Raw genomic sequence first — 13,713 nt, 5'->3', positions numbered from 1 at the left:
GCCCTGCCCTACGGCACCAGAGGCAGAACAGGCAACCTCCAAATGATGACCAGAACGCCAACCATCCAAATGGCGACCAGAATGTAGATCATCAGCCTAATGACTCTTCTGATGATGACCAAGATGTTGACCATCAGGCAGATGGTCCTTCTACAAGCAGAGACTGGGATGGTCCTTCCACAGGCAGAGACTGAACTTTAAATTTCTTGTTATGGAGTCAGATAGGTAAAGCCTTAAGGACATATTTAGAATTAATAACTGATGTAAATTTCTATTTAGGATTAATAGTGGAGTTGTTATCTTATCAAACAAAAAGGGGGAATGGTAGATACAAAAATGCTGCTCGCGAGGATTTTCTTGCTATTTTCTAAGTCCGTGAGAGACTTTTCTCTCTCACAGAAGAGGTAGCAGAGTATGTAAACAACCAAGCCACCTGCAACCTTGAAAAGTCTTGTTTATGGTCTAGTAGAAAAATATTTTGACAATGGATGGTTTAGGATTTTAGCCAATCACCCCAAGGGGGGGGCTGATCCTTTGTCCAATTAGACTATGAAGAAAAAAGTCTATAAAAGAGTTTGTAAAATAATTAAAGGAATAAATCTTGCTGCACAATTCCTGCCTGCTGGATCTTCTCTCCTCCTCCTCCCTATGGCTGCGGGACACGGTGATACACCCTAGGGCCCAGGCCTGCGGTAATAGACCAGAATTACAAGTGAACTGCAACACAAGCAGCTAACACATTCCTCCTGTGATAAATGAGTGAACGATAAATATTGTCTTTCGCATATATGATTTTAACATTTAGAAGTGATAATGTACTATGTAGAAATAGTGTTAAGGTAAAATATAGGTAAGTAAAAACAAGACTAGAGTAAATTGTAACTTCGAAAGAGTGGTAACATGTTGGGAAACGTAGGAATAAACACATGATCATAAATGTCCTTTAGGTTGAGAAATTACAGAGGTAGAAACCAAGACATCTTCAAGAAACAAAGAAGATAAACCGCATGCATCCCAGGAAGTCTGTTATCAAAACTCACACCTCCCAAAGAAACTGTCAACTACAAATTAGGTTGGAGACTGAGGAGGCACCGGAGGGGGGTGCCTGCCTTCAGTTCTGGAGCTATCCAGAGGACCGAGGCGGCAGTGTGCTGGCGTGTGCTGGCGCAAGGGGGCAGAGACGAAGGGGGGAAAGTTGAGTGAAGTGTAAATTACTTTCTGGGTGAAAGGACTATGTTTAAAGAAGTACTCAAGTTCACAGTAAAATGAATGGAGCCACGCCTCTAGCAATATTGCTAAGTGCTCCCGCGCCGTGATATGCCTTTGTTCTACTAATAAATGCTCAATATTATGCTGCTGAAAATTCCGCTTGTGAATTCATCTTTCTCACTTCTTCCCTTAAAATCAGTTCTAAGAATTTAGTGTGAAATACATTTAGGCTTGGTCCACCGTCATTTTAGTTCAAATAAACACATCTAAATGTTTTCCATCTTTCCCATTAAAGGATATTGGTTTGGGCTCATTCTTTCAGCATTTTGCCAGCGATATGCTCAATGCTATTTCCTTAGGAATGAAAGCTGTTGCATGATATTACAAAGTGTTTGGCGAAACCTTTACCACGACTCTCAAGTCGCAACATGCCAGATAATCATTGGTTTTCAAAGCTGCTTGCAGATATAAGGAAAGCATCAAAGGTTTATGCATGAATCAGCATCCCCTTGTCACAACGTCACGCTGCAGTGATCCTTGCAGAGCTCTAAGACTGGATTTAAAGGAGAAAAGCTCAACACTGGCTCTTGAGCCAGCAGGATGAAACATCCAAGATTGTACATATATTGCTTCTGTGCTAAAACTACTGTATGAAAACGTGTTACCATTATGGCAGTTGTGAGGAATGAGACAACTCTTAGTAAAAATTAAAATAATTTATTAAAAACGGAAAAATTGAAAAATTACAAAAATTACCAAAATATAAAAATTTGGGATCCTAGTGGCTCAGGAGGTATGCCCCAGGAGCGCAGGGATTAGAGATCTTCAGGCTTAGACAGCACTGAACCTCTGGTGGAAGAACTTGCAGTGCTGGGCTGACTTTTAGCTAATCCAAAAGTCAAAGGCAAAAATTATTAAAGGCTCCTTAATAGGAGTAAGGCTTAAGTACCCAGCACTGGTGTCCACTACAGTTGATCCGCACTGGTCTCTGCGCAGCTCTGACGCCTGCCTCGTGGTTTTATAGTGCCTTTGCTCCGCCCCGGTCCGCCCACAGCCCGCCCACAGCCCGCCCACAGCACACCCCTGTGGTCTAAAGTGATTGGTGCTTTCCTTTTGACAGATCATCTCTGTCTACCAATAGCTCGTCGTTGTCAGGGGGGTAGTAACAGCTGAAGTAAGGGTGGTAACATGCCTTCATTAAGATTCAGGTTGCTATGGAGCTTACTTGCAGAATAACGGCTATGGGGCTAAAAATAGCAATTGGCTGTTAGAAACTGGGGTTTTGGAGTTAGTCCCGAGACTAAAGTGCAAAGCAAAAACCTCAAAAAAAATTAAAATACATCTAATACCTCTTAAAACACTTATAAAAGTAGACAATTAACATAGGAAAAACAACTCTTACAGTGTACAAGTGGTTTAAAGTTTGAAAAAGGGATTTTTAACTAGGAAACTTTTAACTGGGAATTTTAACTGGGACTGGTACAAACTGCTTTGAACAAGTGAAAACACTAATAATAAAGCTTGATTTTTGTACCTGGGTTGATGGGTTAACTTTATCATTCAATTAAAAGAACTGTTTAATTCAAAATTAACTAATTAAGGCACTTAACATGCAAAGACCAAGCTAAATAGGGATTTCATGTATGACAGCAGTTTTATAGTACTCCATAGGAGACATCTCTTTAAATGACTCTAAGATCCTTTCAGCGCTAAAATTGAGAAGGGGGTTGATCCATAGTTAACTCATGTAAACACGAGTGAACTACTAAGAGACAGCAAATGTTAATCACAAAACCTAAGCAGCAGGCTTCGCCTTAATCTTGTCAAGATAAGAGGAAGAGGATCTTTTGAAAACCAGCACAGAGATCGCTGAATCATCCAGCGAAGAACTGCGCATGCTCCAGAAAGAAAGGTAAAAAGTGCATTGTGACGAAGACTGCTGATCTTCATCAGAAAGACCCCCGAGGAAGAAGAGGAGCCTTCCTCAGTGCACCCATCAGCGTACACAGCACATGCATGGCACGTATGCTAATGATATTAATGACTTCCGAGAAGTAATTTCTAGAACCACTCCTATCCCAAGAATTGTGATGAATATTCATAATTTTTACACATAATGCTGGACTGTATGGCGTGCTCTGTGTGTGTCTGTCTGTGTGTGTGTGTATGTGTGTTAGGAGTGATCCCCCACGCACCCAGCACCGAATAAAGCAAATACCTGCTTCTCTGACTCTGAAGCATCTCTAGGCCTGGTTTTGGGCAATTCAAAATAGGTGAATACACATTACAACTACCCCTGAAGTTGTTGCGTAGGCAGATTTAAGAGGAAAGGATTTCATCTTCATCGCTCTCCTTCTTTCTTGATTTGACAGAATTAAGAACTTGTAAAAAATCTGATATCACTGATGCTCACCACTCCTCCAATTAGACTACGCTCACTTAGACAACGAAGTCAGGAGCTTTGGATAGCTCCCGCTTCTGCCCTAGGAATTGCTTCCGGTGCTGTACCTTTGCTCCAGCTGCGAAACCAAACCAGCAGAACCAAGGAAGTTCTCTCTGAATGAACCATTGCTCTTGAAGGCTACAATGGTAGCCATGGCAGTGAACACTGCTCTTCACTGGGCCATTCCTCTGAAAAAAAACATGCACCACCTCTCAACCTAAACCGTTAAGCCTCCTGCTGATGCTGACTGACAAAGCGTCCAACTGCAGTTAGATTCCAACAGCTACTTCCAATGACCTGTCAACAGAGCTTTGCAGACTTGCAACAGTCCAACAAACTAAAGGGGCTATGCTTCATGGCTGTTTTTCAAACATCATTGACTTATGTCCCTTTGCCAGCTTAAGTGAAGGTGGCCCGTCCACCTTGGTCAAAGTCAGCAGAATTTTGGCCCAATTTGTTGTTATGCAACACATCATGACATGATCTCTAGGTGTTGATGCAAAATTCCCGCTGAAGTGCATGTCGTTACATGACTTAAGGCTACCTACTCACAGAGTGTCCACTCCACTGCCACACCCATTTTCTGGCCACCTTGAAATGACTGAGCTGTCTTACTGTTTCCAACATTCCTCAGGGGTACGTGACCACCATCTCCTCCTTTCTGAAGTTTAGGAACCTAATTTAAAAGTAGTACCAGCAATACCAGTTTATGTAAAATCCATTTGCTCCATCAACAAACTCCGAGCAAGTGCTGATAATTAGTTTCAAGACTTCTACATATATTTCCAGTGAGCTTTCTGTTTGCTTGTTTGTTTTTAAAGCAGATGGAGTAGGGCGATGTTTCCCTGAGGCTACCAGGGCTGCGAGGCAGGCAGGCAGAGCCCTGGCATGGGTGGCACAGGGGACCCCGGGCGCTGACGGCTGCCACCAGCGCAGGCCAGCTGGGGACTGGCAGGCAGGGCTGCACCCCGTGTCTGCCACCACAGCTGCAGCTTCTGCAGCCTGAAACACAGCTGGCTCAGGGGTTTAAATCAAGAGCCAAAATATTTTGCTGCTCAATTTGGGGCAGAGAAAGGTCATCACTTCTAGCATGGCATAAGCCTGCCACTACATTTCTGTGAAGGAAAATTACCTTGTTGGAGTGAAACTCCTGGGTAAAATACTGAAGCGCTTTCAGATTCATATTATCTGACATTTCTGTGACCTTCTTTTATATCTGCATTGTTTCATACTGCTGATTTTGGGCACAAGTTCTTTGTACACTATTCTGGAAACAAAAAAGTAACCCAAAAACAACACCCACCCCTCTCCCACCATCACTCCTTCCCCAGCCCCAACCCTAAGAAAACCAACCTGCAGAATGCTCAGGATTTCAAATGAGAACAAGCATAGATGGGACATCAAAAGATGGATTCTCCTTAGACATTGGTGCATGCAGTGCTCTGCAATCAACTCCTAAATTCTACTTCTCGTACACCAAATATTTGTCTTGGGAACTCCTTGTTCCCCATTCAAACCCTTCTGAGAGGGTAATCGAGGATATTTTAAGCACATGTTCCACTCGTCAATTAAATCCAAAGCACAGCATTACTTGACTAACAGGGGGGGTGACAAGGTCAATTAAGACCTGTTCATATCTTATTTTGGAGCTCTTCCAATTGCTTGAAAAGTGAAGCCTTGGACATTGAAGGTTCAGACTAAGGAGGAACCAAAGCGTGGACAGCATCTCCCTTCTGCTGGAAGCCTTGAAGTTCACCACTGCAGTCTGCAGCCTACACAGATCATCTGAGTACTGTAAAAGTTCTCCAAGGAAGAACAAGAACAAGGCTAATGCATGCACACAAACGCTGATCAAAAGCACTTGATGCTCTTGGACAAAAATCGGTAACCTTCACTTTTGGAAAGACAAGGTGACAATGGTTGTCTCTACAGTACTAGTAGGAAAAAATCCCTGAAGTTTTGCAAAACCTCTTTTCAGGGGTTTGCTAACTTCATCTTTGTTAAGAATTGGGGAACACAGAGAGACCTGTCACTTTTTGTGCAGAATGCCATAGAAACTGCTACACTCACTTCAACAACAGTCCAAGTAGCCTTCTCTGCAAATACTGACCATATGCAGTTCTGGTTGATACAAACCCCCATTACCTAAGAAAGGAACAACTCGGCAAGCAGTTTGCAAAGATGAACAACTTAGCACGACTGCGGCTGATGACATGCCCCGACCTTTTTTGCCTTCAGCTATGGGTGCCGTACCCTCCTACCCTCACACATGCCACTCAAAGCTCCTTGCGTGGAGCTCCCGCACCATCTATGCCAGCAACTGTGCCAAGACACCGCCCTTGTTCAGCACCATCGCACCTACCACAAGGTAGCTGAATCGGAGGGCAGGAAAAAGACATCGACAATGGAGGGGAGTTGCTCCCACTGACAGCCAAGCTCCAAGTTCAGCGTCCCTTACGTCTCGCCCAGGACGGGCGGGAAAACGCCTCGGCGGAGCGCAGCGCTGGGCGGGAGCGGCCGGCACGGCAACCGAGCGCGCTCCCCACTCCCTCCCGCCCGCGCCGCTCCTGGGACGCCGGGTTCGCCGGAATCGGCCACGTGCTGCAGGGAGGGCAGCGCGGCAAAGGCGGCCACCCCTCGTCGCCCTGGGAAGGCCGGCCTCGGATCCCCGCTCTCTCCACCGGCACGGGCAGTGCCAGCAGCCTCTCGCTGCGGCCGCCGCTGGCCGAAAGCTTGGCCGCGCACCGCCCGGCCGGCCCCGCCGCTCCGCGGAGTCACACGGCACCTGCCGTGGGCGGCCGCCGAGCGACAGGAAGCAGAAGCGCTCACCGCCGCGCCACTCGCCGCCCCGCCCGGGCGCTCCTCTCCTCGCGCTACCACGGCGGCGCCGGCCCGCCCCGCTTTCCCCGTCGCCTGCGGCGCAACGCGGGTGCCACGAGCCACGCAGCACGCGTGCGGCCGGGCCCTGCCGAGCCGCAGGCGGAGCCGGGGCACGGCCCAGGCGGGAGAGCTTCCGGAGAGGCTGGGCGGGCGGCGAGCGCGGCCGAGCGTGAGATGGAGAGCTAGATGGAGGCGGCAGCACCGCGCGGCATAAAATAGCTGCTCGTCCCGCAGCCGCCCGCTCCGCAGCCCCTCGGCTGCTGTCGAGAAGGGCCCCGGCCCTGGCCGCGCCGGTGGCGACGTGGCTCCGCAGCCCGCGGGCAGCCCTGGCGGGGCAGGGGAGCACAGCGGGCAGCCCCGGGGCCGCGCAGCCGTCTGTAACGCGCGGTGGGAGCCGCCGGGAACTATTTTACACCTCCCGGGGGGCTGGGGAGGAGCACGGAGACCACGCGGTAGGTCGCTGCCGTTAGGGAAAATTAATCCACGATGCCTGAGGTTTATGTCCGAAAAGGAGACAGAGGAGTCCTGCAACATTCTTCGACTACAGGGAGAGTCCATGGGGCTTTTCCCATGGGGTCTGTCAAACGGTTGCGGGATGCAGCCCCCTTTTGATGCCAAGTTCCCGGCCACAACGCCCTCTTCCTTTTCCCCACTGGCTGAGGTATTCGGGAGATACAGACTTCCGGAACTGCCTACTCTATGCCCCCCTCTAATATGCACCCCCCTTTTGGCATCGAAAAGAAAGAAAAAGAAACCATTCCTAATAATATTAAGTCTTTGTTGCCTTGCTCTAGGTTCAGGAATTTAATACAGCCTCGATTAATCAACAGTCTCTGATGATTAGTAACAGTTCTCGAGAACTAATCATTTCTTCTGTTATTTCACTACCCATAAGTTCCTAGCCTTGTCTACAGGCCGATTCACACGGTCTGATTGTAAGGACTCATCCATCTCACTCCTTTCAATCCCTCCTCTTTTAATTTGATCTGTATTTGTCTTTACAAACCTTAATTACCATTGATTCAATTTTTTCTTCTGGAGCCTTCTTGGGTTTTGCTATTATTTGCAGTGACATCCTTTTCTGTCCTTTTGTATGCATTTCTGGATCAGGTAGGCATGGCTGCTAGCGGCATCCCCTTGAGCACCTGCTGAAAGAGCTGCACCCAGCATGGTGTCACGCATGGTAAAAAGATGAGAATTGCTATAGCATATAAGAGGAGAAATGGTATTCATTTAGCCCATAGCTGGCCAGTTAACCATGCAAACATGTCCCATTACCATCCTTTCAACATTTGGATAGGTCCATGAGCTGGCGTTATTTCCTTTGTTATTTGTTTGACCACATTTCCGCTGTCATCTGCTTGCAAACAGCAGCTCGAGTCATTTAATTTCCCACAAACTCCTCCTTCTTCTGCTAACAGATAATCTAATACCATCCAATGTTGAAATACCGCTTTCCTCGTTCAAGTGGGTTGGTCAGCTAGAAGGTCAAGAGCTGTGGCTGGCTGGTTGGTAATTATTTCCGAGACAGCCTGTAACCTAATTATCTCATTCAAATTGGGGTGCTCCCTCCAGCCAGGGCTGCATCAGCTGACTGCTTTTCTCTAATTAAATCATCACAGATTTTGATTCCTAAGCGATTTCCCTGAACTTGTAGTAGCAAAAAGAACAATGGTCTAATAAATATACCATATCCCTGACCAGTTTGGAGGTAGCCTGAGCTAAGCATATTGGCCGCAAATCCAATAATGTCCTTTCAAAGCCCATGTTCCATTAGCAAAGGGGCCTTCCTACCCTTGGCCATCAATTGGTGGGTCAAAATACAGCAGGATTCCCGGGCCTAACGGTCCTCCAACAATAGTTGCCCCACCATAAGGGTCACAGTATTTGCATTTCCAAGCTCCCACACAGGGTTCCCATCTACTTTTACATCTGCAAGCTGCTTGGTTGCATTTGGAGCAGAACTCACTAAAAGGCTTTGAGTTCCAATCGGGTGTTGCCATTCCCACTGATAATCACAAACAACATGTCTTCTACTTGTGGAATTTTTGTGGGGACAGCTCAAAAATAGGTGGTCAAAAAAGCCCTTGTTCCTCCCCATTGCTTTACAGGCTTCCAAATATTTTTGGTAAGTGTGGCAAGAACACCTTGCGCAGCTACCATTAGTGAGCCGAACAGGTATTTGATTGCATTTGCCTTGATATTTGGAACAATTGTAAGGAGGGCAATTGGGGCTCGAAACCCAATGGTTTAAACCCAGAGGGAAAGTCAATTGACAAACGCCTTTTCCTACATAGACATGCCCTGTCCTGTTTAGGCAATAAGTGCCTTTTTGAGAAGAATGAAGTGGCCATGGACTTCCTTCTTCGGCCCAAAATCCTGTCCTAGTATGGACCTCACGTCGGGTGTTGACCCACCACTTAGGTTCAGCTGGGCTAGCCAACCATGGCCACTCTTCAGATCCTCCTGGCCCTCCACAGAGCCAGCAATTGCTAAGGTTAAAAACTTTTGCTACTTCTTCTCCTAAGGCTGCAAATTGATTCTCCCACTCCTGGCCTAAACTTAGCTGACCATATAAAAGTAGAATTATTAAGGAAAATGTTTTAATAGTGTGATCTAATTAGCTAGTCTAATTTTCACGTTGTCTTCTGCACCACCTGTGGCAATTGAAGACACAGAAACCACCTAACGTACAACAATGGCCGCAAGTATTAGCCCCCCAGTGAGTGGAGATTCTAGAGGAGGGATGCCCATACAGACTATTTCAGCAGATGGTCTGTGGGTAGGCACGCAGGGCTTCCTCTGATGTTGAAGCACTGGCTACTGCTCCAGCCCGCTCCTGCAGAGTGTCAGTCACGGCCTCCCGGCTTTCTCCTCCAGCCGAGATGTGCAAATCTCTGAGGCTTCAGAGACCTTGACCCAAGTGTGACGGGTCCACCTGTGTTCAGCTGTCTTGATGGCTGTTTCTGTGGTCAGTGACACTTGGAATGGGCCACGCCATTTCACCACCATTGGCGCTTCTTTCTACCCCTTAACTAGGACTCAATCTCCCGGTTGGATGTTACAAGCAGCAAAGTCCAAAGGCGGGGCTTGTGCCAGCTGAGCTTCCTGTTGAAGGGGTTTCACAAGAAGCAGTATCCTGGCCACAGATGGTTTTAAATATACATCACTTGCCTCTACCCCCCTCCCCCCCCCCCCCCGCCAAGGTTGAGACTTACCAGGGTAATTGCAAACGACGATTGAAAGGGAGATAACTGAATCTCTCTTCTGGGTCGGGCCCTCATTCTCGCCAAAGCCAATGTCCAAAGCCCTACCCATGGCATCTTGATTTCTATTACCAGCTTCAAAAGGTGTTTATTTCTCTATTCATTGTATTCTACCCGAGCCGAGCTCTGGGGGTGCCAGGGCCTATGGAGGTTCCATTGTATTCCTAAAGAAGGGGTTTTCCCTTGAAGGATCTTTCCTGTAAAATGAGTTCCCCTATCTGAGTCTATTGCTTCTACAATGCTTTATCTTGGAATGACTTGTTCCAACAATGCCTTAATAACTGATCCTGTCATTGCTGAAGCAGTTGGAAATGCTTCTGGCCACCTTGCTAGCTGACATACGATTACCAGAAGATATTAAGCCTTGCCACTTGGGGCATCTCAGGAAAATCCACCTGGCGTCTTTGGAAGGGACATGCAGCCCAAGGCCTCCCTCCCCTGGCAGGTTACTTTGTAACTCGGCTGTTTGCTTTAGCACAGATCAAGCAACCTTCAACAGCTCGTTTTGCCAGTCTAAAAAGACCCACAGCAACATGCATCATGAGGAAGGCTTCTGCCAATCCTCAGGAAATGCAAGGACTCTCTTCACGGAGTTGTTTTAGTATTGGTAGGGCCAAAGGCTCTGGTATCTCTTGTTTGCCATCCCTTGTAAACCAATTCTTGCCTTTTTTCTCCGCCGCACGACTTTTAACTGTATCTCGAACATCTCTGGTAGAAAAGACAGCTTCCCGGGCAGTGATGGAGTCACTGGGAGCAAAGGGGGCATCTTGGAGAGTTCTGGCAGAAGTGTTGCTTTCTGAGTTTCTTCATCCACCAAAAAGGAGACAGAGGAGTCCTGTAACATTCTTCAACTCCAGGGAGAGGCCATGGGGCTTTTGCCATGGAGTCTCTCAAATGATTGCGGGACGCAGCCCCCTTTTTCTGCTAAGTTCCTGGCAACAGCACCCTCTGAGGTACTCGGGAATTACAGACTGCCGGAACTGCCTACTCTATTCCCCCCTCTAATATGCACCCCCCTTTTGGTATGGAAAAGGAAGAAAACGAACCTATTCCTAATGCTATTAAGTCTTTGCTGCCTTGCTCTAGGTTCAGGAATTTAACAGGGCCTTGGCTGAGCAACAGTCTCTGTTGATTAGTAACAGTTTCTAGAGCTAATACTTTCTTCTCTTACTTCCCTCCCTGTAAATTCCTAGCCTTGTCTAAGGACGGATTCACACGGTCTCTTTGTAAAGACACATCTATGTTACTCCTTTCACTCCCACACCTTCTTGGCGGTGGAACGGCTCCCCCCGGCACAGCACCCGGCACAAAACCCCCGTATGCGCACACACACACCTGCACTTACCCTGCACTCCGCTGCACACACACACACACACACCTGCCGCACACTAACACCCCCGTCCACATCCCCCCCATGCTACTTGCAGTGGCCCCGCCCCTGCCATCCCGGCCGGCTGGCAGCGCCCACTCCTCACATGCTTCCCCATGCCTTGCATTTCCTTGCTGCCCCCTCTGTAGCCTTCCCTCAACCTGCCTTTTCTCCCCTGCCTTGCATTGACTTGCTCACCCATCCCCCACCTGACTTCCTTTCACATTCGTCTAGGTCTGGCCTCACCTTTCCTTTTCCTTCTAGGACCCTCACTGCCTTGCCTCGCCTCGCAAAGCCACCACTTGCCTTGCCTTGCCCTTGAACCCCTCCCTTGCCTTGCATGACCTTGCTCACCCCTCCCCCACCTGGAATTCAAGACCCCTTTTCAATGACCTTTCATGCCCTTGCCCTGCCCTTTCTGCTCCTCCTAGGAATCTCAAAGCTCTCAAGCATCTCCGGTGTTTCAGGATCACATGAGAGGAAGACCAGGGGAGGAGGACGCATGTTGCCACACTCATCTCTATGGGCAGCCTTTGTCTGGGAGCAATCCTTGCATGTCTTGAATCTTGGAAGGGCAATTCACATTTTGCCCTTGAGCTCGGGGACCAGAATGAGAGTTCTTTTGCATACAAAGCAAAGCAGGTAGCTCAAGTCTTTTAGGTGCAGAGGAGAGATGACCCACGCGGGATCAAGGCCACACAGAGCACTTGGTCCTGGCCACTTTTGTGTACTAGCAGTCATTGAATGTACTTCTCACCTGCCTTGCCTGGCCTTGCCTTGGCAACACAACAGTTTCCTTGCCTTGCCCTGCTAGCCCTCTGTAGCCTTGCATTCCTTTGCATGGCCCTTGACCTGCCTACTGCTTTCCTCCAGGGCCTTGGCTTGCCAAGCCCTTCCTGTTTCTGCCTGGCCTTCCCATCAGTGGACTTTCCTTCCTACGGCCAGCCTTGCCTCTAACTTCTGGGCCTTCTCTTGCCTACCACTCCATTTGCTTTCCCCTCACTGCTCTGGCCTTGCCTACCTCTCCCTTGACTTGCCCACAATTGCCTGCACTTGGTTTGCAGCGCCTTGCCTGCATGGAAGGCAAGGGAAAGAGTGGTAGGCAGGGCAAAGCAAAGCCAGCAAGTTGTAGGTAGTGCGAGGCAAGGCAGACGTAGGCAAAGGAAGCAGAGCAAGGGTAGCTTAAGAAGAACTAGACACGGTACTGAAGGCAAGGCAAGGCCAAGAGACTCGGAGTGCCTTTCCTTGGGAAGGCAAGGACATAGTGCCCGTGTTGCTGGAGCAGATGTTAAGGTACCATGGGGAGGAATAGTCCAGCAAGACATTTCTCTTCTGGCCCCTGTGCGTGTAGGGGCAATTGCTGGACATATTCAATACTGGAGGTGGATCAGTCGCTGGATGTGTTGCATTTTGGAGGAGGGGATGCCGTTTCTTTGGAGATGGGCTTGTAGTTGCTCTCTTTGGCAAGGAAAGCAGGTGTGGATGTGCACATCAGGTGCTCTTAGGGATTTTAAAGGCTTTTCCCAACAGGCAGAGCTCTCTCTGGGTTAGAGCTGTTGAGCTGTCAGTGGGAATGCAAAGGCCAAGCTCGTGAGCCTTTTGTCCTGGTGCCTTCGGTGTGTGAGCAGTCCCTGGTGCCGTTGTCTTTGGACCCTGACTCTGGGAGAGGGAAGGCTTAGGATGGTACCTAGAGCTGAGAAGGAGAGTGCTGAGAACAGCGTGTGTGCTACTAGTTTGAGGGGTGCAGGTGAAGTTGTAGGCAGCAAGATCTTCCTCAGCTGGCACTGAGCTCTGTTTTTGCCAGGGGTTCAAGTTGGTGGGCAGAATCTGCGAGAGGGAAAAGATTTGCTTGGGCCAAAGAGGTTTTTCTGGCTCTTGGAGTGTGGTGTAAAGAGGAGTCTGCTCTTGGAAGGGGAAGGTGAGGGAAATCTTTTTGTTCTGACACCGTTGATTTGAGTGCAGGGACGTGTGCAAGTTGCCTTTGCCCTTGGGGTGGTTTCGAGCTGGGCCGGGTGCTTGGCCTTCTTTTGCAAGTCTACAGCGCCATCGTGTGGTTGTTTCCATGAGCGCTGACAGTGCCCGGGAAAAAGCCAAGCGCTTCGCTGGCGCGGCCCCGGTCGTGTGGGTGCAGTTGGTGGAAGAGCTCCGCTGTGCATCCTGCCTCTTGGAGACATAAAAGGATGTGATCCTGCGCGTAGCGGGGAAGCAAGAGGAATCTTTTCATTGTTGGCTGGGCAGTTTCTAAGCGGCAAAAGTAAAGGCAGTTCCAGCACGGCCTCTTTCTTTTCAGAACCTTTTCTGTGCCATCATGAACATGCTCAACGTGTAACTCGCACCCACTGAACTGCATCAAAGGCCCTGCAGATACGCACTTTCCTTCAAGCTCTATGTAGCATCCTACCCTCCACCTCTCGCCGATCCCAAAGCCCTTCCAAACATCCAGCAGCTGCACGCAGAGAACAAGTGCTAGAACAAGGCGTGGGCCTTCATAGTCCTTTTAAAGTCTGTAAACTAGGCAAAACATTCCAGTGACCAGCACTTTCCTT

This window comes from Aphelocoma coerulescens, assembly GCF_041296385.1.
Source record: "Aphelocoma coerulescens isolate FSJ_1873_10779 chromosome W unlocalized genomic scaffold, UR_Acoe_1.0 ChrW_unloc_scaf_2, whole genome shotgun sequence".
NCBI lineage: Eukaryota > Metazoa > Chordata > Aves > Passeriformes > Corvidae > Aphelocoma > Aphelocoma coerulescens.
The sequence above is the reverse complement of the archived record's forward strand: the minus strand, read 5'-3'. Positions refer to the sequence as shown.